Source organism: Pleurodeles waltl, chromosome 8, assembly GCF_031143425.1.
Source record: "Pleurodeles waltl isolate 20211129_DDA chromosome 8, aPleWal1.hap1.20221129, whole genome shotgun sequence".
Lineage (NCBI taxonomy): Eukaryota > Metazoa > Chordata > Amphibia > Caudata > Salamandridae > Pleurodeles > Pleurodeles waltl.
The window spans coordinates 1,505,770,748-1,505,787,048 of NC_090447.1; the positions used below are offsets into that span (position 1 = coordinate 1,505,770,748).

Here is a 16,301-nt window from a genome sequence, read left to right on the forward strand (position 1 = left end):
GCTCCACGACGGACAAAGGCTCCCCTAGCTAAGGCTTTGCTTTCTTGCGGTAAGCATATGTGTCAGGTCTTCAGATCAGATCTCACTTCTTGGCATCTCATTTCCTGGCAGGTCATGGGTTGTGATGCCACTTCCTGTTTTTCCAGGTGCGATTTCACACGGCCTGATGTCATGTGCCGTGATGTCATGTGCCGTGATGTCACTTGCATAGTGTCTAACTTGGTTAGTCCCCCGACTTATTTTCTTTAAGACTTGTACCATGAATAATCCTTAGCCCCCAAGAAATAGTGCTCGAGCCTACAATTGGCAACCAAATGCAAAAAATCAGCACAGCGTGTGGGAAATCTGATAAAAGGACGATGATCTATTAGGTGTGGAAGAATGAAGTGAGTTGCAGACGCAAGTGTAATAGAGTCCAAAAGCAGAGCATTCCAGAAACAGGGAATAAAAAGAGGAAAGGTGCGTACAATTTGAGCTGTTTTAAAAGCATTCGGCAGCATTTTTCGGCATTTCCTGGTGCTGTAAGAGGTGTCATTAACTCAACGATCCATTTATCGACCACAGAAAGAATGGGTGAGCAGGGCCTGTGCAGAATAAACCCTCTTCAAAATAGGAAAACATCCCAGCAGAGAGCACGTGATCCACTGTTGCGTCCTAAGCATTAAACAACACACCTCTGACCCTTTCACTTTCACTGGGGTTGTGAGAAGGGGCGTTATTTTGCATCTTGTTTCAGAAAGGAGTCCATGATGACAGATCCGATTTTTCCGACAACTCCTACGTACTTTCAGTGGGACCCTGGTTTGCCAAAAGGAAAGGAAAGACTGGCCACCCTCTGCCTGCAAGGCATGGCGAATGTGTTGCAGATGGCAGAGTCTGAGTGACAGAGCCTCTCCAGTAAGTGAAAAAAGTGCAAGAAGAGGTAAGTGATTGGCGTGCCTTCCCGTTTCTTTCTGGAGTTGTTAAGGTAGTGTAGAAGAGCTATTTCTCCTGGCCAGAGTGAATGGAGGTGTCGCCACCCAGTGGGATGAGGAAAAGAGAACTGCATAGCAGCAACTATTGGTCCTTGGGAGGGGGGAATGAAGGCTGCTGTTGAGAAGCAGCGTCTCCCCTGGTGACTCCTCGGTGTCATGCCCTAAGGAGGGGTCCAAGGAGGCGCAGCACATGCTGTGTGAGGTGAGGGTTGTCCATTGCACTTGAGTGTGACAGGCGCCGCCTGCTGGTCGTGCTAGGTTTGGTGGGGGCTGCTGCAGCCTGTGAAGACGAGAGAAGCGGGAGTAGCGCCGAGCATGGTAAATGGAGGAGTAAAAAATGTTGTTCCGTGTGGGTTGGGGCATTGTGCCTGGGGCAGTGTGGGAGTTCCCAGTGGGAGGGTGTTCCGCTGCAATTAAGAGCAGTCGGCTCCAGGCCGGTGGGCCGGGTGAGCAGAAGAGAGCTGAAAGTGCAGCCTTTCCTGCCTACGGCCATACCACCCTGAATGCGCCCGATCTCGTCCGATCTCGGAAGCTAAGCAGGGTCGGGCCTGGTTAGTACTTGGATGGGAGACCGCCTGGGAATACCAGGTGCTGTAGGCATTTTGCCTCTCGCACACACTAGGTGGCGCACGTCTAACCTCCATTACACAGCTTCCTCGCTAATTTCATTTGACACTTTTTATTTACTACACTCTTTTTTTACTCTCTTAAAAAAAGAAAGGAAAAAGAACAGCATTAACACGAAAATACACACTTTCCCAAGGAAAACTTACAATTATTATGCACTTTACACTCGGCCCAAAGTCAAGACAGCATTTGCTCCACGACGGACAAAGGCTCCCCTAGCTAAGGCTTTGCTTTCTTGCGGTAAGCATATGTGTCAGGTCTTCAGATCAGATCTCACTTCTTGGCATCTCATTTCCTGGCAGGTCATGGGTTGTGATGCCACTTCCTGTTTTTCCAGGTGCGATTTCACACGGCCTGATGTCATGTGCCGTGATGTCATGTGCCGTGATGTCACTTGCATAGTGTCTAACTTGGTTAGTCCCCCGACTTATTTTCTTTAAGACTTGTACCATGAATAATCCTTAGCCCCCAAGAAATAGTGCTCGAGCCTACAATTGGCAACCAAATGCAAAAAATCAGCACAGCGTGTGGGAAATCTGATAAAAGGACGATGATCTATTAGGTGTGGAAGAATGAAGTGAGTTGCAGACGCAAGTGTAATAGAGTCCAAAAGCAGAGCATTCCAGAAACAGGGAATAAAAAGAGGAAAGGTGCGTACAATTTGAGCTGTTTTAAAAGCATTCGGCAGCATTTTCCGGCATTTCCTGGCGCTGTAAGAGGTGTCATTAACTCAACGATCCATTTATCGACCACAGAAAGAATGGGTGAGCAGGGCCTGTGCAGAATAAACCCTCTTCAACATAGGAAAACATCCCAGCAGAGAGCACGTGATCCACTGTTGCGTCCTAAGCATTAAACAACACACCTCTGACCCTTTCACTTTCACTGGGGTTGTGAGAAGGGGCGTTATTTTGCATCTTGTTTCAGAAAGGAGTCCATGATGACAGATCCGATTTTTCCGACAACTCCTACGTACTTTCAGTGGGACCCTGGTTTGCCAAAAGGAAAGGAAAGACTGGCCACCCTCTGCCTGCAAGGCATGGCGAATGTGTTGCAGATGGCAGAGTCTGAGTGACAGAGCCTCTCCAGTAAGTGAAAAAAGTGCAAGAAGAGGTAAGTGATTGGCGTGCCTTCCCGTTTCTTTCTGGAGTTGTTAAGGTAGTGTAGAAGAGCTATTTCTCCTGGCCAGAGTGAATGGAGGTGTCGCCACCCAGTGGGATGAGGAAAAGAGAACTGCATAGCAGCAACTATTGGTCCTTGGGAGGGGGGAATGAAGGCTGCTGTTGAGAAGCAGCGTCTCCCCTGGTGACTCCTCGGTGTCATGCCCTAAGGAGGGGTCCAAGGAGGCGCAGCACATGCTGTGTGAGGTGAGGGTTGTCCATTGCACTTGAGAGTGTGACAGGCGCCGCCTGCTGGTCGTGCTAGGTTTGGTGGGGGCTGCTGCAGCCTGTGAAGACGAGAGAAGCGGGAGTAGCGCCGAGCATGGTAAATGGAGGAGTAAAAAATGTTGTTCCGTGTGGGTTGGGGCATTGTGCCTGGGGCAGTGTGGGAGTTCCCAGTGGGAGGGTGTTCCGCTGCAATTAAGAGCAGTCGGCTCCAGGCCGGTGGGCCGGGTGAGCAGAAGAGAGCTGAAAGTGCAGCCTTTCCTGCTTACGGCCATACCACCCTGAATGCGCCCGATCTCGTCCGATCTCGGAAGCTAAGCATGGTCGGGCCTGGTTAGTACTTGGATGGGAGACCGCCTGGGAATACCAGGTGCTGTAGGCATTTTGCCTCTCGCGCACACTAGGTGGCGCACGTCTAACCTCCATTACACAGCTTCCTCGCTAAGTTCATTTGACACTTTTTATTTACTACACTCTTTTTTTACTCTCTTAAAAAAAGAAAGGAAAAAGAACAGCATTAACACGAAAATACACACTTTCCCAAGGAAAACTTACAATTATTATGCACTTTACACTCGGCCCAAAGTCAAGACAGCATTTGCTCCACGACGGACAAAGGCTCCCCTAGCTAAGGCTTTGCTTTCTTGCGGTAAGCATATGTGTCAGGTCTTCAGATCAGATCTCACTTCTTGGCATCTCATTTCCTGGCAGGTCATGGGTTGTGATGCCACTTCCTGTTTTTCCAGGTTCGATTTCACACGGCCTGATGTCATGTGCCGTGATGTCATGTGCCGTGATGTCACTTGCATAGTGTCTAACTTGGTTAGTCCCCCGACTTATTTTCTTTAAGACTTGTACCATGAATAATCCTTAGCCCCCAAGAAATAGTGCTCGAGCCTACAATTGGCAACCAAATGCAAAAAATCAGCACAGCGTGTGGGAAATCTGATAAAAGGACGATGATCTATTAGGTGTGGAAGAATGAAGTGAGTTGCAGACGCAAGTGTAATAGAGTCCAAAAGCAGAGCATTCCAGAAACAGGGAATAAAAAGAGGAAAGGTGCGTACAATTTGAGCTGTTTTAAAAGCATTCGGCAGCATTTTCCGGCATTTCCTGGCGCTGTAAGAGGTGTCATTAACTCAACGATCCATTTATCGACCACAGAAAGAATGGGTGAGCAGGGCCTGTGCAGAATAAACCCTCTTCAACATAGGAAAACATCCCAGCAGAGAGCACGTGATCCACTGTTGCGTCCTAAGCATTAAACAACACACCTCTGACCCTTTCACTTTCACTGGGGTTGTGAGAAGGGGCGTTATTTTGCATCTTGTTTCAGAAAGGAGTCCATGATGACAGATCCGATTTTTCCGACAACTCCTACGTACTTTCAGTGGGACCCTGGTTTGCCAAAAGGAAAGGAAAGACTGGCCACCCTCTGCCTGCAAGGCATGGCGAATGTGTTGCAGATGGCAGAGTCTGAGTGACAGAGCCTCTCCAGTAAGTGAAAAAAGTGCAAGAAGAGGTAAGTGATTGGCGTGCCTTCCCGTTTCTTTCTGGAGTTGTTAAGGTAGTGTAGAAGAGCTATTTCTCCTGGCCAGAGTGAATGGAGGTGTCGCCACCCAGTGGGATGAGGAAAAGAGAACTGCATAGCAGCAACTATTGGTCCTTGGGAGGGGGGAATGAAGGCTGCTGTTGAGAAGCAGCGTCTCCCCTGGTGACTCCTCGGTGTCATGCCCTAAGGAGGGGTCCAAGGAGGCGCAGCACATGCTGTGTGAGGTGAGGGTTGTCCATTGCACTTGAGAGTGTGACAGGCGCCGCCTGCTGGTCGTGCTAGGTTTGGTGGGGGCTGCTGCAGCCTGTGAAGACGAGAGAAGCGGGAGTAGCGCCGAGCATGGTAAATGGAGGAGTAAAAAATGTTGTTCCGTGTGGGTTGGGGCATTGTGCCTGGGGCAGTGTGGGAGTTCCCAGTGGGAGGGTGTTCCGCTGCAATTAAGAGCAGTCGGCTCCAGGCCGGTGGGCCGGGTGAGCAGAAGAGAGCTGAAAGTGCAGCTTTTCCTGCCTACGGCCATACCACCCTGAATGCGCCCGATCTCGTCCGATCTCGGAAGCTAAGCAGGGTCGGGCCTGGTTAGTACTTGGATGGGAGACCGCCTGGGAATACCAGGTGCTGTAGGCATTTTGCCTCTCGCGCACACTAGGTGGCGCACGTCTAACCTCCATTACACAGCTTCCTCGCTAATTTCATTTGACACTTTTTATTTACTACACTCTTTTTTTACTCTCTTAAAAAAAGAAAGGAAAAAGAACAGCATTAACACGAAAATACACACTTTCCCAAGGAAAACTTACAATTATTATGCACTTTACACTCGGCCCAAAGTCAAGACAGCATTTGCTCCACGACGGACAAAGGCTCCCCTAGCTAAGGCTTTGCTTTCTTGCGGTAAGCATATGTGTCAGGTCTTCAGATCAGATCTCACTTCTTGGCATCTCATTTCCTGGCAGGTCATGGGTTGTGATGCCACTTCCTGTTTTTCCAGGTGCGATTTCACACGGCCTGATGTCATGTGCCGTGATGTCATGTGCCGTGATGTCACTTGCATAGTGTCTAACTTGGTTAGTCCCCCGACTTATTTTCTTTAAGACTTGTACCATGAATAATCCTTAGCCCCCAAGAAATAGTGCTCGAGCCTACAATTGGCAACCAAATGCAAAAAATCAGCACAGCGTGTGGGAAATCTGATAAAAGGACGATGATCTATTAGGTGTGGAAGAATGAAGTGAGTTGCAGACGCAAGTGTAATAGAGTCCAAAAGCAGAGCATTCCAGAAACAGGGAATAAAAAGAGGAAAGGTGCGTACAATTTGAGCTGTTTTAAAAGCATTCGGCAGCATTTTTCGGCATTTCCTGGTGCTGTAAGAGGTGTCATTAACTCAACGATCCATTTATCGACCACAGAAAGAATGGGTGAGCAGGGCCTGTGCAGAATAAACCCTCTTCAAAATAGGAAAACATCCCAGCAGAGAGCACGTGATCCACTGTTGCGTCCTAAGCATTAAACAACACACCTCTGACCCTTTCACTTTCACTGGGGTTGTGAGAAGGGGCGTTATTTTGCATCTTGTTTCAGAAAGGAGTCCATGATGACAGATCCGATTTTTCCGACAACTCCTACGTACTTTCAGTGGGACCCTGGTTTGCCAAAAGGAAAGGAAAGACTGGCCACCCTCTGCCTGCAAGGCATGGCGAATGTGTTGCAGATGGCAGAGTCTGAGTGACAGAGCCTCTCCAGTAAGTGAAAAAAGTGCAAGAAGAGGTAAGTGATTGGCGTGCCTTCCCGTTTCTTTCTGGAGTTGTTAAGGTAGTGTAGAAGAGCTATTTCTCCTGGCCAGAGTGAATGGAGGTGTCGCCACCCAGTGGGATGAGGAAAAGAGAACTGCATAGCAGCAACTATTGGTCCTTGGGAGGGGGGAATGAAGGCTGCTGTTGAGAAGCAGCGTCTCCCCTGGTGACTCCTCGGTGTCATGCCCTAAGGAGGGGTCCAAGGAGGCGCAGCACATGCTGTGTGAGGTGAGGGTTGTCCATTGCACTTGAGTGTGACAGGCGCCGCCTGCTGGTCGTGCTAGGTTTGGTGGGGGCTGCTGCAGCCTGTGAAGACGAGAGAAGCGGGAGTAGCGCCGAGCATGGTAAATGGAGGAGTAAAAAATGTTGTTCCGTGTGGGTTGGGGCATTGTGCCTGGGGCAGTGTGGGAGTTCCCAGTGGGAGGGTGTTCCGCTGCAATTAAGAGCAGTCGGCTCCAGGCCGGTGGGCCGGGTGAGCAGAAGAGAGCTGAAAGTGCAGCCTTTCCTGCCTACGGCCATACCACCCTGAATGCGCCCGATCTCGTCCGATCTCGGAAGCTAAGCAGGGTCGGGCCTGGTTAGTACTTGGATGGGAGACCGCCTGGGAATACCAGGTGCTGTAGGCATTTTGCCTCTCGCACACACTAGGTGGCGCACGTCTAACCTCCATTACACAGCTTCCTCGCTAATTTCATTTGACACTTTTTATTTACTACACTCTTTTTTTACTCTCTTAAAAAAAGAAAGGAAAAAGAACAGCATTAACACGAAAATACACACTTTCCCAAGGAAAACTTACAATTATTATGCACTTTACACTCGGCCCAAAGTCAAGACAGCATTTGCTCCACGACGGACAAAGGCTCCCCTAGCTAAGGCTTTGCTTTCTTGCGGTAAGCATATGTGTCAGGTCTTCAGATCAGATCTCACTTCTTGGCATCTCATTTCCTGGCAGGTCATGGGTTGTGATGCCACTTCCTGTTTTTCCAGGTGCGATTTCACACGGCCTGATGTCATGTGCCGTGATGTCATGTGCCGTGATGTCACTTGCATAGTGTCTAACTTGGTTAGTCCCCCGACTTATTTTCTTTAAGACTTGTACCATGAATAATCCTTAGCCCCCAAGAAATAGTGCTCGAGCCTACAATTGGCAACCAAATGCAAAAAATCAGCACAGCGTGTGGGAAATCTGATAAAAGGACGATGATCTATTAGGTGTGGAAGAATGAAGTGAGTTGCAGACGCAAGTGTAATAGAGTCCAAAAGCAGAGCATTCCAGAAACAGGGAATAAAAAGAGGAAAGGTGCGTACAATTTGAGCTGTTTTAAAAGCATTCGGCAGCATTTTCCGGCATTTCCTGGCGCTGTAAGAGGTGTCATTAACTCAACGATCCATTTATCGACCACAGAAAGAATGGGTGAGCAGGGCCTGTGCAGAATAAACCCTCTTCAACATAGGAAAACATCCCAGCAGAGAGCACGTGATCCACTGTTGCGTCCTAAGCATTAAACAACACACCTCTGACCCTTTCACTTTCACTGGGGTTGTGAGAAGGGGCGTTATTTTGCATCTTGTTTCAGAAAGGAGTCCATGATGACAGATCCGATTTTTCCGACAACTCCTACGTACTTTCAGTGGGACCCTGGTTTGCCAAAAGGAAAGGAAAGACTGGCCACCCTCTGCCTGCAAGGCATGGCGAATGTGTTGCAGATGGCAGAGTCTGAGTGACAGAGCCTCTCCAGTAAGTGAAAAAAGTGCAAGAAGAGGTAAGTGATTGGCGTGCCTTCCCGTTTCTTTCTGGAGTTGTTAAGGTAGTGTAGAAGAGCTATTTCTCCTGGCCAGAGTGAATGGAGGTGTCGCCACCCAGTGGGATGAGGAAAAGAGAACTGCATAGCAGCAACTATTGGTCCTTGGGAGGGGGGAATGAAGGCTGCTGTTGAGAAGCAGCGTCTCCCCTGGTGACTCCTCGGTGTCATGCCCTAAGGAGGGGTCCAAGGAGGCGCAGCACATGCTGTGTGAGGTGAGGGTTGTCCATTGCACTTGAGAGTGTGACAGGCGCCGCCTGCTGGTCGTGCTAGGTTTGGTGGGGGCTGCTGCAGCCTGTGAAGACGAGAGAAGCGGGAGTAGCGCCGAGCATGGTAAATGGAGGAGTAAAAAATGTTGTTCCGTGTGGGTTGGGGCATTGTGCCTGGGGCAGTGTGGGAGTTCCCAGTGGGAGGGTGTTCCGCTGCAATTAAGAGCAGTCGGCTCCAGGCCGGTGGGCCGGGTGAGCAGAAGAGAGCTGAAAGTGCAGCCTTTCCTGCTTACGGCCATACCACCCTGAATGCGCCCGATCTCGTCCGATCTCGGAAGCTAAGCAGGGTCGGGCCTGGTTAGTACTTGGATGGGAGACCGCCTGGGAATACCAGGTGCTGTAGGCATTTTGCCTCTCGCGCACACTAGGTGGCGCACGTCTAACCTCCATTACACAGCTTCCTCGCTAAGTTCATTTGACACTTTTTATTTACTACACTCTTTTTTTACTCTCTTAAAAAAAGAAAGGAAAAAGAACAGCATTAACACGAAAATACACACTTTCCCAAGGAAAACTTACAATTATTATGCACTTTACACTCGGCCCAAAGTCAAGACAGCATTTGCTCCACGACGGACAAAGGCTCCCCTAGCTAAGGCTTTGCTTTCTTGCGGTAAGCATATGTGTCAGGTCTTCAGATCAGATCTCACTTCTTGGCATCTCATTTCCTGGCAGGTCATGGGTTGTGATGCCACTTCCTGTTTTTCCAGGTGCGATTTCACACGGCCTGATGTCATGTGCCGTGATGTCATGTGCCGTGATGTCACTTGCATAGTGTCTAACTTGGTTAGTCCCCCGACTTATTTTCTTTAAGACTTGTACCATGAATAATCCTTAGCCCCCAAGAAATAGTGCTCGAGCCTACAATTGGCAACCAAATGCAAAAAATCTGCACAGCGTGTGGGAAATCTGATAAAAGGACGATGATCTATTAGGTGTGGAAGAATGAAGTGAGTTGCAGACGCAAGTGTAATAGAGTCCAAAAGCAGAGCATTCCAGAAACAGGGAATAAAAAGAGGAAAGGTGCGTACAATTTGAGCTGTTTTAAAAGCATTCGGCAGCATTTTTCGGCATTTCCTGGTGCTGTAAGAGGTGTCATTAACTCAACGATCCATTTATCGACCACAGAAAGAATGGGTGAGCAGGGCCTGTGCAGAATAAACCCTCTTCAAAATAGGAAAACATCCCAGCAGAGAGCACGTGATCCACTGTTGCGTCCTAAGCATTAAACAACACACCTCTGACCCTTTCACTTTCACTGGGGTTGTGAGAAGGGGCGTTATTTTGCATCTTGTTTCAGAAAGGAGTCCATGATGACAGATCCGATTTTTCCGACAACTCCTACGTACTTTCAGTGGGACCCTGGTTTGCCAAAAGGAAAGGAAAGACTGGCCACCCTCTGCCTGCAAGGCATGGCGAATGTGTTGCAGATGGCAGAGTCTGAGTGACAGAGCCTCTCCAGTAAGTGAAAAAAGTGCAAGAAGAGGTAAGTGATTGGCGTGCCTTCCCGTTTCTTTCTGGAGTTGTTAAGGTAGTGTAGAAGAGCTATTTCTCCTGGCCAGAGTGAATGGAGGTGTCGCCACCCAGTGGGATGAGGAAAAGAGAACTGCATAGCAGCAACTATTGGTCCTTGGGAGGGGGGAATGAAGGCTGCTGTTGAGAAGCAGCGTCTCCCCTGGTGACTCCTCGGTGTCATGCCCTAAGGAGGGGTCCAAGGAGGCGCAGCACATGCTGTGTGAGGTGAGGGTTGTCCATTGCACTTGAGTGTGACAGGCGCCGCCTGCTGGTCGTGCTAGGTTTGGTGGGGGCTGCTGCAGCCTGTGAAGACGAGAGAAGCGGGAGTAGCGCCGAGCATGGTAAATGGAGGAGTAAAAAATGTTGTTCCGTGTGGGTTGGGGCATTGTGCCTGGGGCAGTGTGGGAGTTCCCAGTGGGAGGGTGTTCCGCTGCAATTAAGAGCAGTCGGCTCCAGGCCGGTGGGCCGGGTGAGCAGAAGAGAGCTGAAAGTGCAGCCTTTCCTGCCTACGGCCATACCACCCTGAATGCGCCCGATCTCGTCCGATCTCGGAAGCTAAGCAGGGTCGGGCCTGGTTAGTACTTGGATGGGAGACCGCCTGGGAATACCAGGTGCTGTAGGCATTTTGCCTCTCGCGCACACTAGGTGGCGCACGTCTAACCTCCATTACACAGCTTCCTCGCTAATTTCATTTGACACTTTTTATTTACTACACTCTTTTTTTACTCTCTTAAAAAAAGAAAGGAAAAAGAACAGCATTAACACGAAAATACACACTTTCCCAAGGAAAACTTACAATTATTATGCACTTTACACTCGGCCCAAAGTCAAGACAGCATTTGCTCCACGACGGACAAAGGCTCCCCTAGCTAAGGCTTTGCTTTCTTGCGGTAAGCATATGTGTCAGGTCTTCAGATCAGATCTCACTTCTTGGCATCTCATTTCCTGGCAGGTCATGGGTTGTGATGCCACTTCCTGTTTTTCCAGGTGCGATTTCACACGGCCTGATGTCATGTGCCGTGATGTCATGTGCCGTGATGTCACTTGCATAGTGTCTAACTTGGTTAGTCCCCCGACTTATTTTCTTTAAGACTTGTACCATGAATAATCCTTAGCCCCCAAGAAATAGTGCTCGAGCCTACAATTGGCAACCAAATGCAAAAAATCTGCACAGCGTGTGGGAAATCTGATAAAAGGACGATGATCTATTAGGTGTGGAAGAATGAAGTGAGTTGCAGACGCAAGTGTAATAGAGTCCAAAAGCAGAGCATTCCAGAAACAGGGAATAAAAAGAGGAAAGGTGCGTACAATTTGAGCTGTTTTAAAAGCATTCGGCAGCATCTTCCGGCATTTCCTGGCGCTGTAACAGGAGTCATTAACTCAACGATCCATTTATCGACCACAGAAAGAATGGGTGAGCAGGGCCTGTGCAGAATAAACCCTCTTCAACATAGGAAAACATCCCAGCAGAGAGCACGTGATCCACTGTTGCGTCCTAAGCATTAAACAACACACCTCTGACCCTTTCACTTTCACTGGGGTTGTGAGAAGGGGCGTTATTTTGCATCTTGTTTCAGAAAGGAGTCCATGATGACAGATCCGATTTTTCCGACAACTCCTACGTACTTTCAGTGGGACCCTGGTTTGCCAAAAGGAAAGGAAAGACTGGCCACCCTCTGCCTGCAAGGCATGGCGAATGTGTTGCAGATGGCAGAGTCTGAGTGACAGAGCCTCTCCAGTAAGTGAAAAAAGTGCAAGAAGAGGTAAGTGATTGGCGTGCCTTCCCGTTTCTTTCTGGAGTTGTTAAGGTAGTGTAGAAGAGCTATTTCTCCTGGCCAGAGTGAATGGAGGTGTCGCCACCCAGTGGGATGAGGAAAAGAGAACTGCATAGCAGCAACTATTGGTCCTTGGGAGGGGGGAATGAAGGCTGCTGTTGAGAAGCAGCGTCTCCCCTGGTGACTCCTCGGTGTCATGCCCTAAGGAGGGGTCCAAGGAGGCGGAGCACATGCTGTGTGAGGTGAGGGTTGTCCATTGCACTTGAGAGTGTGACAGGCGCCGCCTGCTGGTCGTGCTAGGTTTGGTGGGGGCTGCTGCAGCCTGTGAAGACGAGAGAAGCGGGAGTAGCGCCGAGCATGGTAAATGGAGGAGTAAAAAATGTTGTTCCGTGTGGGTTGGGGCATTGTGCCTGGGGCAGTGTGGGAGTTCCCAGTGGGAGGGTGTTCCGCTGCAATTAAGAGCAGTCGGCTCCAGGCCGGTGGGCCGGGTGAGCAGAAGAGAGCTGAAAGTGCAGCCTTTCCTGCCTACGGCCATACCACCCTGAATGCGCCCGATCTCGTCCGATCTCGGAAGCTAAGCAGGGTCGGGCCTGGTTAGTACTTGGATGGGAGACCGCCTGGGAATACCAGGTGCTGTAGGCATTTTGCCTCTCGCGCACACTAGGTGGCGCACGTCTAACCTCCATTACACAGCTTCCTCGCTAATTTCATTTGACACTTTTTATTTACTACACTCTTTTTTTACTCTCTTAAAAAAAGAAAGGAAAAAGAACAGCATTAACACGAAAATACACACTTTCCCAAGGAAAACTTACAATTATTATGCACTTTACACTCGGCCCAAAGTCAAGACAGCATTTGCTCCACGACGGACAAAGGCTCCCCTAGCTAAGGCTTTGCTTTCTTGCGGTAAGCATATGTGTCAGGTCTTCAGATCAGATCTCACTTCTTGGCATCTCATTTCCTGGCAGGTCATGGGTTGTGATGCCACTTCCTGTTTTTCCAGGTGCGATTTCACACGGCCTGATGTCATGTGCCGTGATGTCATGTGCCGTGATGTCACTTGCATAGTGTCTAACTTGGTTAGTCCCCCGACTTATTTTCTTTAAGACTTGTACCATGAATAATCCTTAGCCCCCAAGAAATAGTGCTCGAGCCTACAATTGGCAACCAAATGCAAAAAATCAGCACAGCGTGTGGGAAATCTGATAAAAGGACGATGATCTATTCGGTGTGGAAGAATGAAGTGAGTTGCAGACGCAAGTGTAATAGAGTCCAAAAGCAGAGCATTCCAGAAACAGGGAATAAAAAGAGGAAAGGTGCGTACAATTTGAGCTGTTTTAAAAGCATTCGGCAGCATTTTCCGGCATTTCCTGGCGCTGTAAGAGGTGTCATTAACTCAACGATCCATTTATCGACCACAGAAAGAATGGGTGAGCAGGGCCTGTGCAGAATAAACCCTCTTCAACATAGGAAAACATCCCAGCAGAGAGCACGTGATCCACTGTTGCGTCCTAAGCATTAAACAACACACCTCTGACCCTTTCACTTTCACTGGGGTTGTGAGAAGGGGCGTTATTTTGCATCTTGTTTCAGAAAGGAGTCCATGATGACAGATCCGATTTTTCCGACAACTCCTACGTACTTTCAGTGGGACCCTGGTTTGCCAAAAGGAAAGGAAAGACTGGCCACCCTCTGCCTGCAAGGCATGGCGAATGTGTTGCAGATGGCAGAGTCTGAGTGACAGAGCCTCTCCAGTAAGTGAAAAAAGTGCAAGAAGAGGTAAGTGATTGGCGTGCCTTCCCGTTTCTTTCTGGAGTTGTTAAGGTAGTGTAGAAGAGCTATTTCTCCTGGCCAGAGTGAATGGAGGTGTCGCCACCCAGTGGGATGAGGAAAAGAGAACTGCATAGCAGCAACTATTGGTCCTTGGGAGGGGGGAATGAAGGCTGCTGTTGAGAAGCAGCGTCTCCCCTGGTGACTCCTCGGTGTCATGCCCTAAGGAGGGGTCCAAGGAGGCGCAGCACATGCTGTGTGAGGTGAGGGTTGTCCATTGCACTTGAGAGTGTGACAGGCGCCGCCTGCTGGTCGTGCTAGGTTTGGTGGGGGCTGCTGCAGCCTGTGAAGACGAGAGAAGCGGGAGTAGCGCCGAGCATGGTAAATGGAGGAGTAAAAAATGTTGTTCCGTGTGGGTTGGGGCATTGTGCCTGGGGCAGTGTGGGAGTTCCCAGTGGGAGGGTGTTCCGCTGCAATTAAGAGCAGTCGGCTCCAGGCCGGTGGGCCGGGTGAGCAGAAGAGAGCTGAAAGTGCAGCCTTTCCTGCCTACGGCCATACCACCCTGAATGCGCCCGATCTCGTCCGATCTCGGAAGCTAAGCAGGGTCGGGCCTGGTTAGTACTTGGATGGGAGACCGCCTGGGAATACCAGGTGCTGTAGGCATTTTGCCTCTCGCGCACACTAGGTGGCGCACGTCTAACCTCCATTACACAGCTTCCTCGCTAATTTCATTTGACACTTTTTATTTACTACACTCTTTTTTTACTCTCTTAAAAAAAGAAAGGAAAAAGAACAGCATTAACACGAAAATACACACTTTCCCAAGGAAAACTTACAATTATTATGCACTTTACACTCGGCCCAAAGTCAAGACAGCATTTGCTCCACGACGGACAAAGGCTCCCCTAGCTAAGGCTTTGCTTTCTTGCGGTAAGCATATGTGTCAGGTCTTCAGATCAGATCTCACTTCTTGGCATCTCATTTCCTGGCAGGTCATGGGTTGTGATGCCACTTCCTGTTTTTCCAGGTGCGATTTCACACGGCCTGATGTCATGTGCCGTGATGTCATGTGCCGTGATGTCACTTGCATAGTGTCTAACTTGGTTAGTCCCCCGACTTATTTTCTTTAAGACTTGTACCATGAATAATCCTTAGCCCCCAAGAAATAGTGCTCGAGCCTACAATTGGCAACCAAATGCAAAAAATCAGCACAGCGTGTGGGAAATCTGATAAAAGGACGATGATCTATTAGGTGTGGAAGAATGAAGTGAGTTGCAGACGCAAGTGTAATAGAGTCCAAAAGCAGAGCATTCCAGAAACAGGGAATAAAAAGAGGAAAGGTGCGTACAATTTGAGCTGTTTTAAAAGCATTCGGCAGCATTTTTCGGCATTTCCTGGTGCTGTAAGAGGTGTCATTAACTCAACGATCCATTTATCGACCACAGAAAGAATGGGTGAGCAGGGCCTGTGCAGAATAAACCCTCTTCAAAATAGGAAAACATCCCAGCAGAGAGCACGTGATCCACTGTTGCGTCCTAAGCATTAAACAACACACCTCTGACCCTTTCACTTTCACTGGGGTTGTGAGAAGGGGCGTTATTTTGCATCTTGTTTCAGAAAGGAGTCCATGATGACAGATCCGATTTTTCCGACAACTCCTACGTACTTTCAGTGGGACCCTGGTTTGCCAAAAGGAAAGGAAAGACTGGCCACCCTCTGCCTGCAAGGCATGGCGAATGTGTTGCAGATGGCAGAGTCTGAGTGACAGAGCCTCTCCAGTAAGTGAAAAAAGTGCAAGAAGAGGTAAGTGATTGGCGTGCCTTCCCGTTTCTTTCTGGAGTTGTTAAGGTAGTGTAGAAGAGCTATTTCTCCTGGCCAGAGTGAATGGAGGTGTCGCCACCCAGTGGGATGAGGAAAAGAGAACTGCATAGCAGCAACTATTGGTCCTTGGGAGGGGGGAATGAAGGCTGCTGTTGAGAAGCAGCGTCTCCCCTGGTGACTCCTCGGTGTCATGCCCTAAGGAGGGGTCCAAGGAGGCGCAGCACATGCTGTGTGAGGTGAGGGTTGTCCATTGCACTTGAGTGTGACAGGCGCCGCCTGCTGGTCGTGCTAGGTTTGGTGGGGGCTGCTGCAGCCTGTGAAGACGAGAGAAGCGGGAGTAGCGCCGAGCATGGTAAATGGAGGAGTAAAAAATGTTGTTCCGTGTGGGTTGGGGCATTGTGCCTGGGGCAGTGTGGGAGTTCCCAGTGGGAGGGTGTTCCGCTGCAATTAAGAGCAGTCGGCTCCAGGCCGGTGGGCCGGGTGAGCAGAAGAGAGCTGAAAGTGCAGCCTTTCCTGCCTACGGCCATACCACCCTGAATGCGCCCGATCTCGTCCGATCTCGGAAGCTAAGCAGGGTCGGGCCTGGTTAGTACTTGGATGGGAGACCGCCTGGGAATACCAGGTGCTGTAGGCATTTTGCCTCTCGCACACACTAGGTGGCGCACGTCTAACCTCCATTACACAGCTTCCTCGCTAATTTCATTTGACACTTTTTATTTACTACACTCTTTTTTTACTCTCTTAAAAAAAGAAAGGAAAAAGAACAGCATTAACACGAAAATACACACTTTCCCAAGGAAAACTTACAATTATTATGCACTTTACACTCGGCCCAAAGTCAAGACAGCATTTGCTCCACGACGGACAAAGGCTCCCCTAGCTAAGGCTTTGCTTTCTTGCGGTAAGCATATGTGTCAGGTCTTCAGATCAGATCTCACTTCTTGGCATCTCATTTCCTGGCAGGTCATGGGTTGTGATGCCACTTCCTGTTTTTCCAGGTGCGATTTCACACGGC

At 49.4% G+C, this 16,301-nt stretch overlaps 9 non-coding genes across 9 annotated transcripts; all 9 read left to right on the forward strand.

Annotated features, from left to right (window-relative positions):
- Window positions 1-1,455: 1,455 nt before the first annotated feature.
- On the forward strand, window positions 1,456-1,574 carry LOC138256016 (5S ribosomal RNA). The gene has a single exon (XR_011198225.1). It is a non-coding gene; the product is annotated as a 5S ribosomal RNA (ribosomal RNA).
- Window positions 1,575-3,249: 1,675 nt separating this feature from the next.
- On the forward strand, window positions 3,250-3,368 carry LOC138253094 (5S ribosomal RNA). The gene has a single exon (XR_011195796.1). It is a non-coding gene; the product is annotated as a 5S ribosomal RNA (ribosomal RNA).
- Window positions 3,369-5,043: 1,675 nt separating this feature from the next.
- Window positions 5,044-5,162, forward strand: LOC138256132 (5S ribosomal RNA). Its single transcript, XR_011198237.1, has one exon. It is a non-coding gene; the product is annotated as a 5S ribosomal RNA (ribosomal RNA).
- A 1,673-nt stretch (window positions 5,163-6,835) lies between these two features.
- LOC138256247 (5S ribosomal RNA) lies at window positions 6,836-6,954 on the forward strand. Its single transcript, XR_011198248.1, has one exon. It is a non-coding gene; the product is annotated as a 5S ribosomal RNA (ribosomal RNA).
- Window positions 6,955-8,629: 1,675 nt separating this feature from the next.
- LOC138252624 (5S ribosomal RNA) lies at window positions 8,630-8,748 on the forward strand. Its single transcript, XR_011195352.1, has one exon. It is a non-coding gene; the product is annotated as a 5S ribosomal RNA (ribosomal RNA).
- Window positions 8,749-10,421: 1,673 nt separating this feature from the next.
- On the forward strand, window positions 10,422-10,540 carry LOC138256359 (5S ribosomal RNA). Its single transcript, XR_011198259.1, has one exon. It is a non-coding gene; the product is annotated as a 5S ribosomal RNA (ribosomal RNA).
- Window positions 10,541-12,215: 1,675 nt separating this feature from the next.
- LOC138256474 (5S ribosomal RNA) lies at window positions 12,216-12,334 on the forward strand. Its single transcript, XR_011198270.1, has one exon. It is a non-coding gene; the product is annotated as a 5S ribosomal RNA (ribosomal RNA).
- A 1,675-nt stretch (window positions 12,335-14,009) lies between these two features.
- On the forward strand, window positions 14,010-14,128 carry LOC138256589 (5S ribosomal RNA). Its single transcript, XR_011198281.1, has one exon. It is a non-coding gene; the product is annotated as a 5S ribosomal RNA (ribosomal RNA).
- A 1,673-nt stretch (window positions 14,129-15,801) lies between these two features.
- LOC138256706 (5S ribosomal RNA) lies at window positions 15,802-15,920 on the forward strand. Its single transcript, XR_011198292.1, has one exon. It is a non-coding gene; the product is annotated as a 5S ribosomal RNA (ribosomal RNA).
- The last annotated feature ends 381 nt before the right edge of the window (window positions 15,921-16,301 follow it).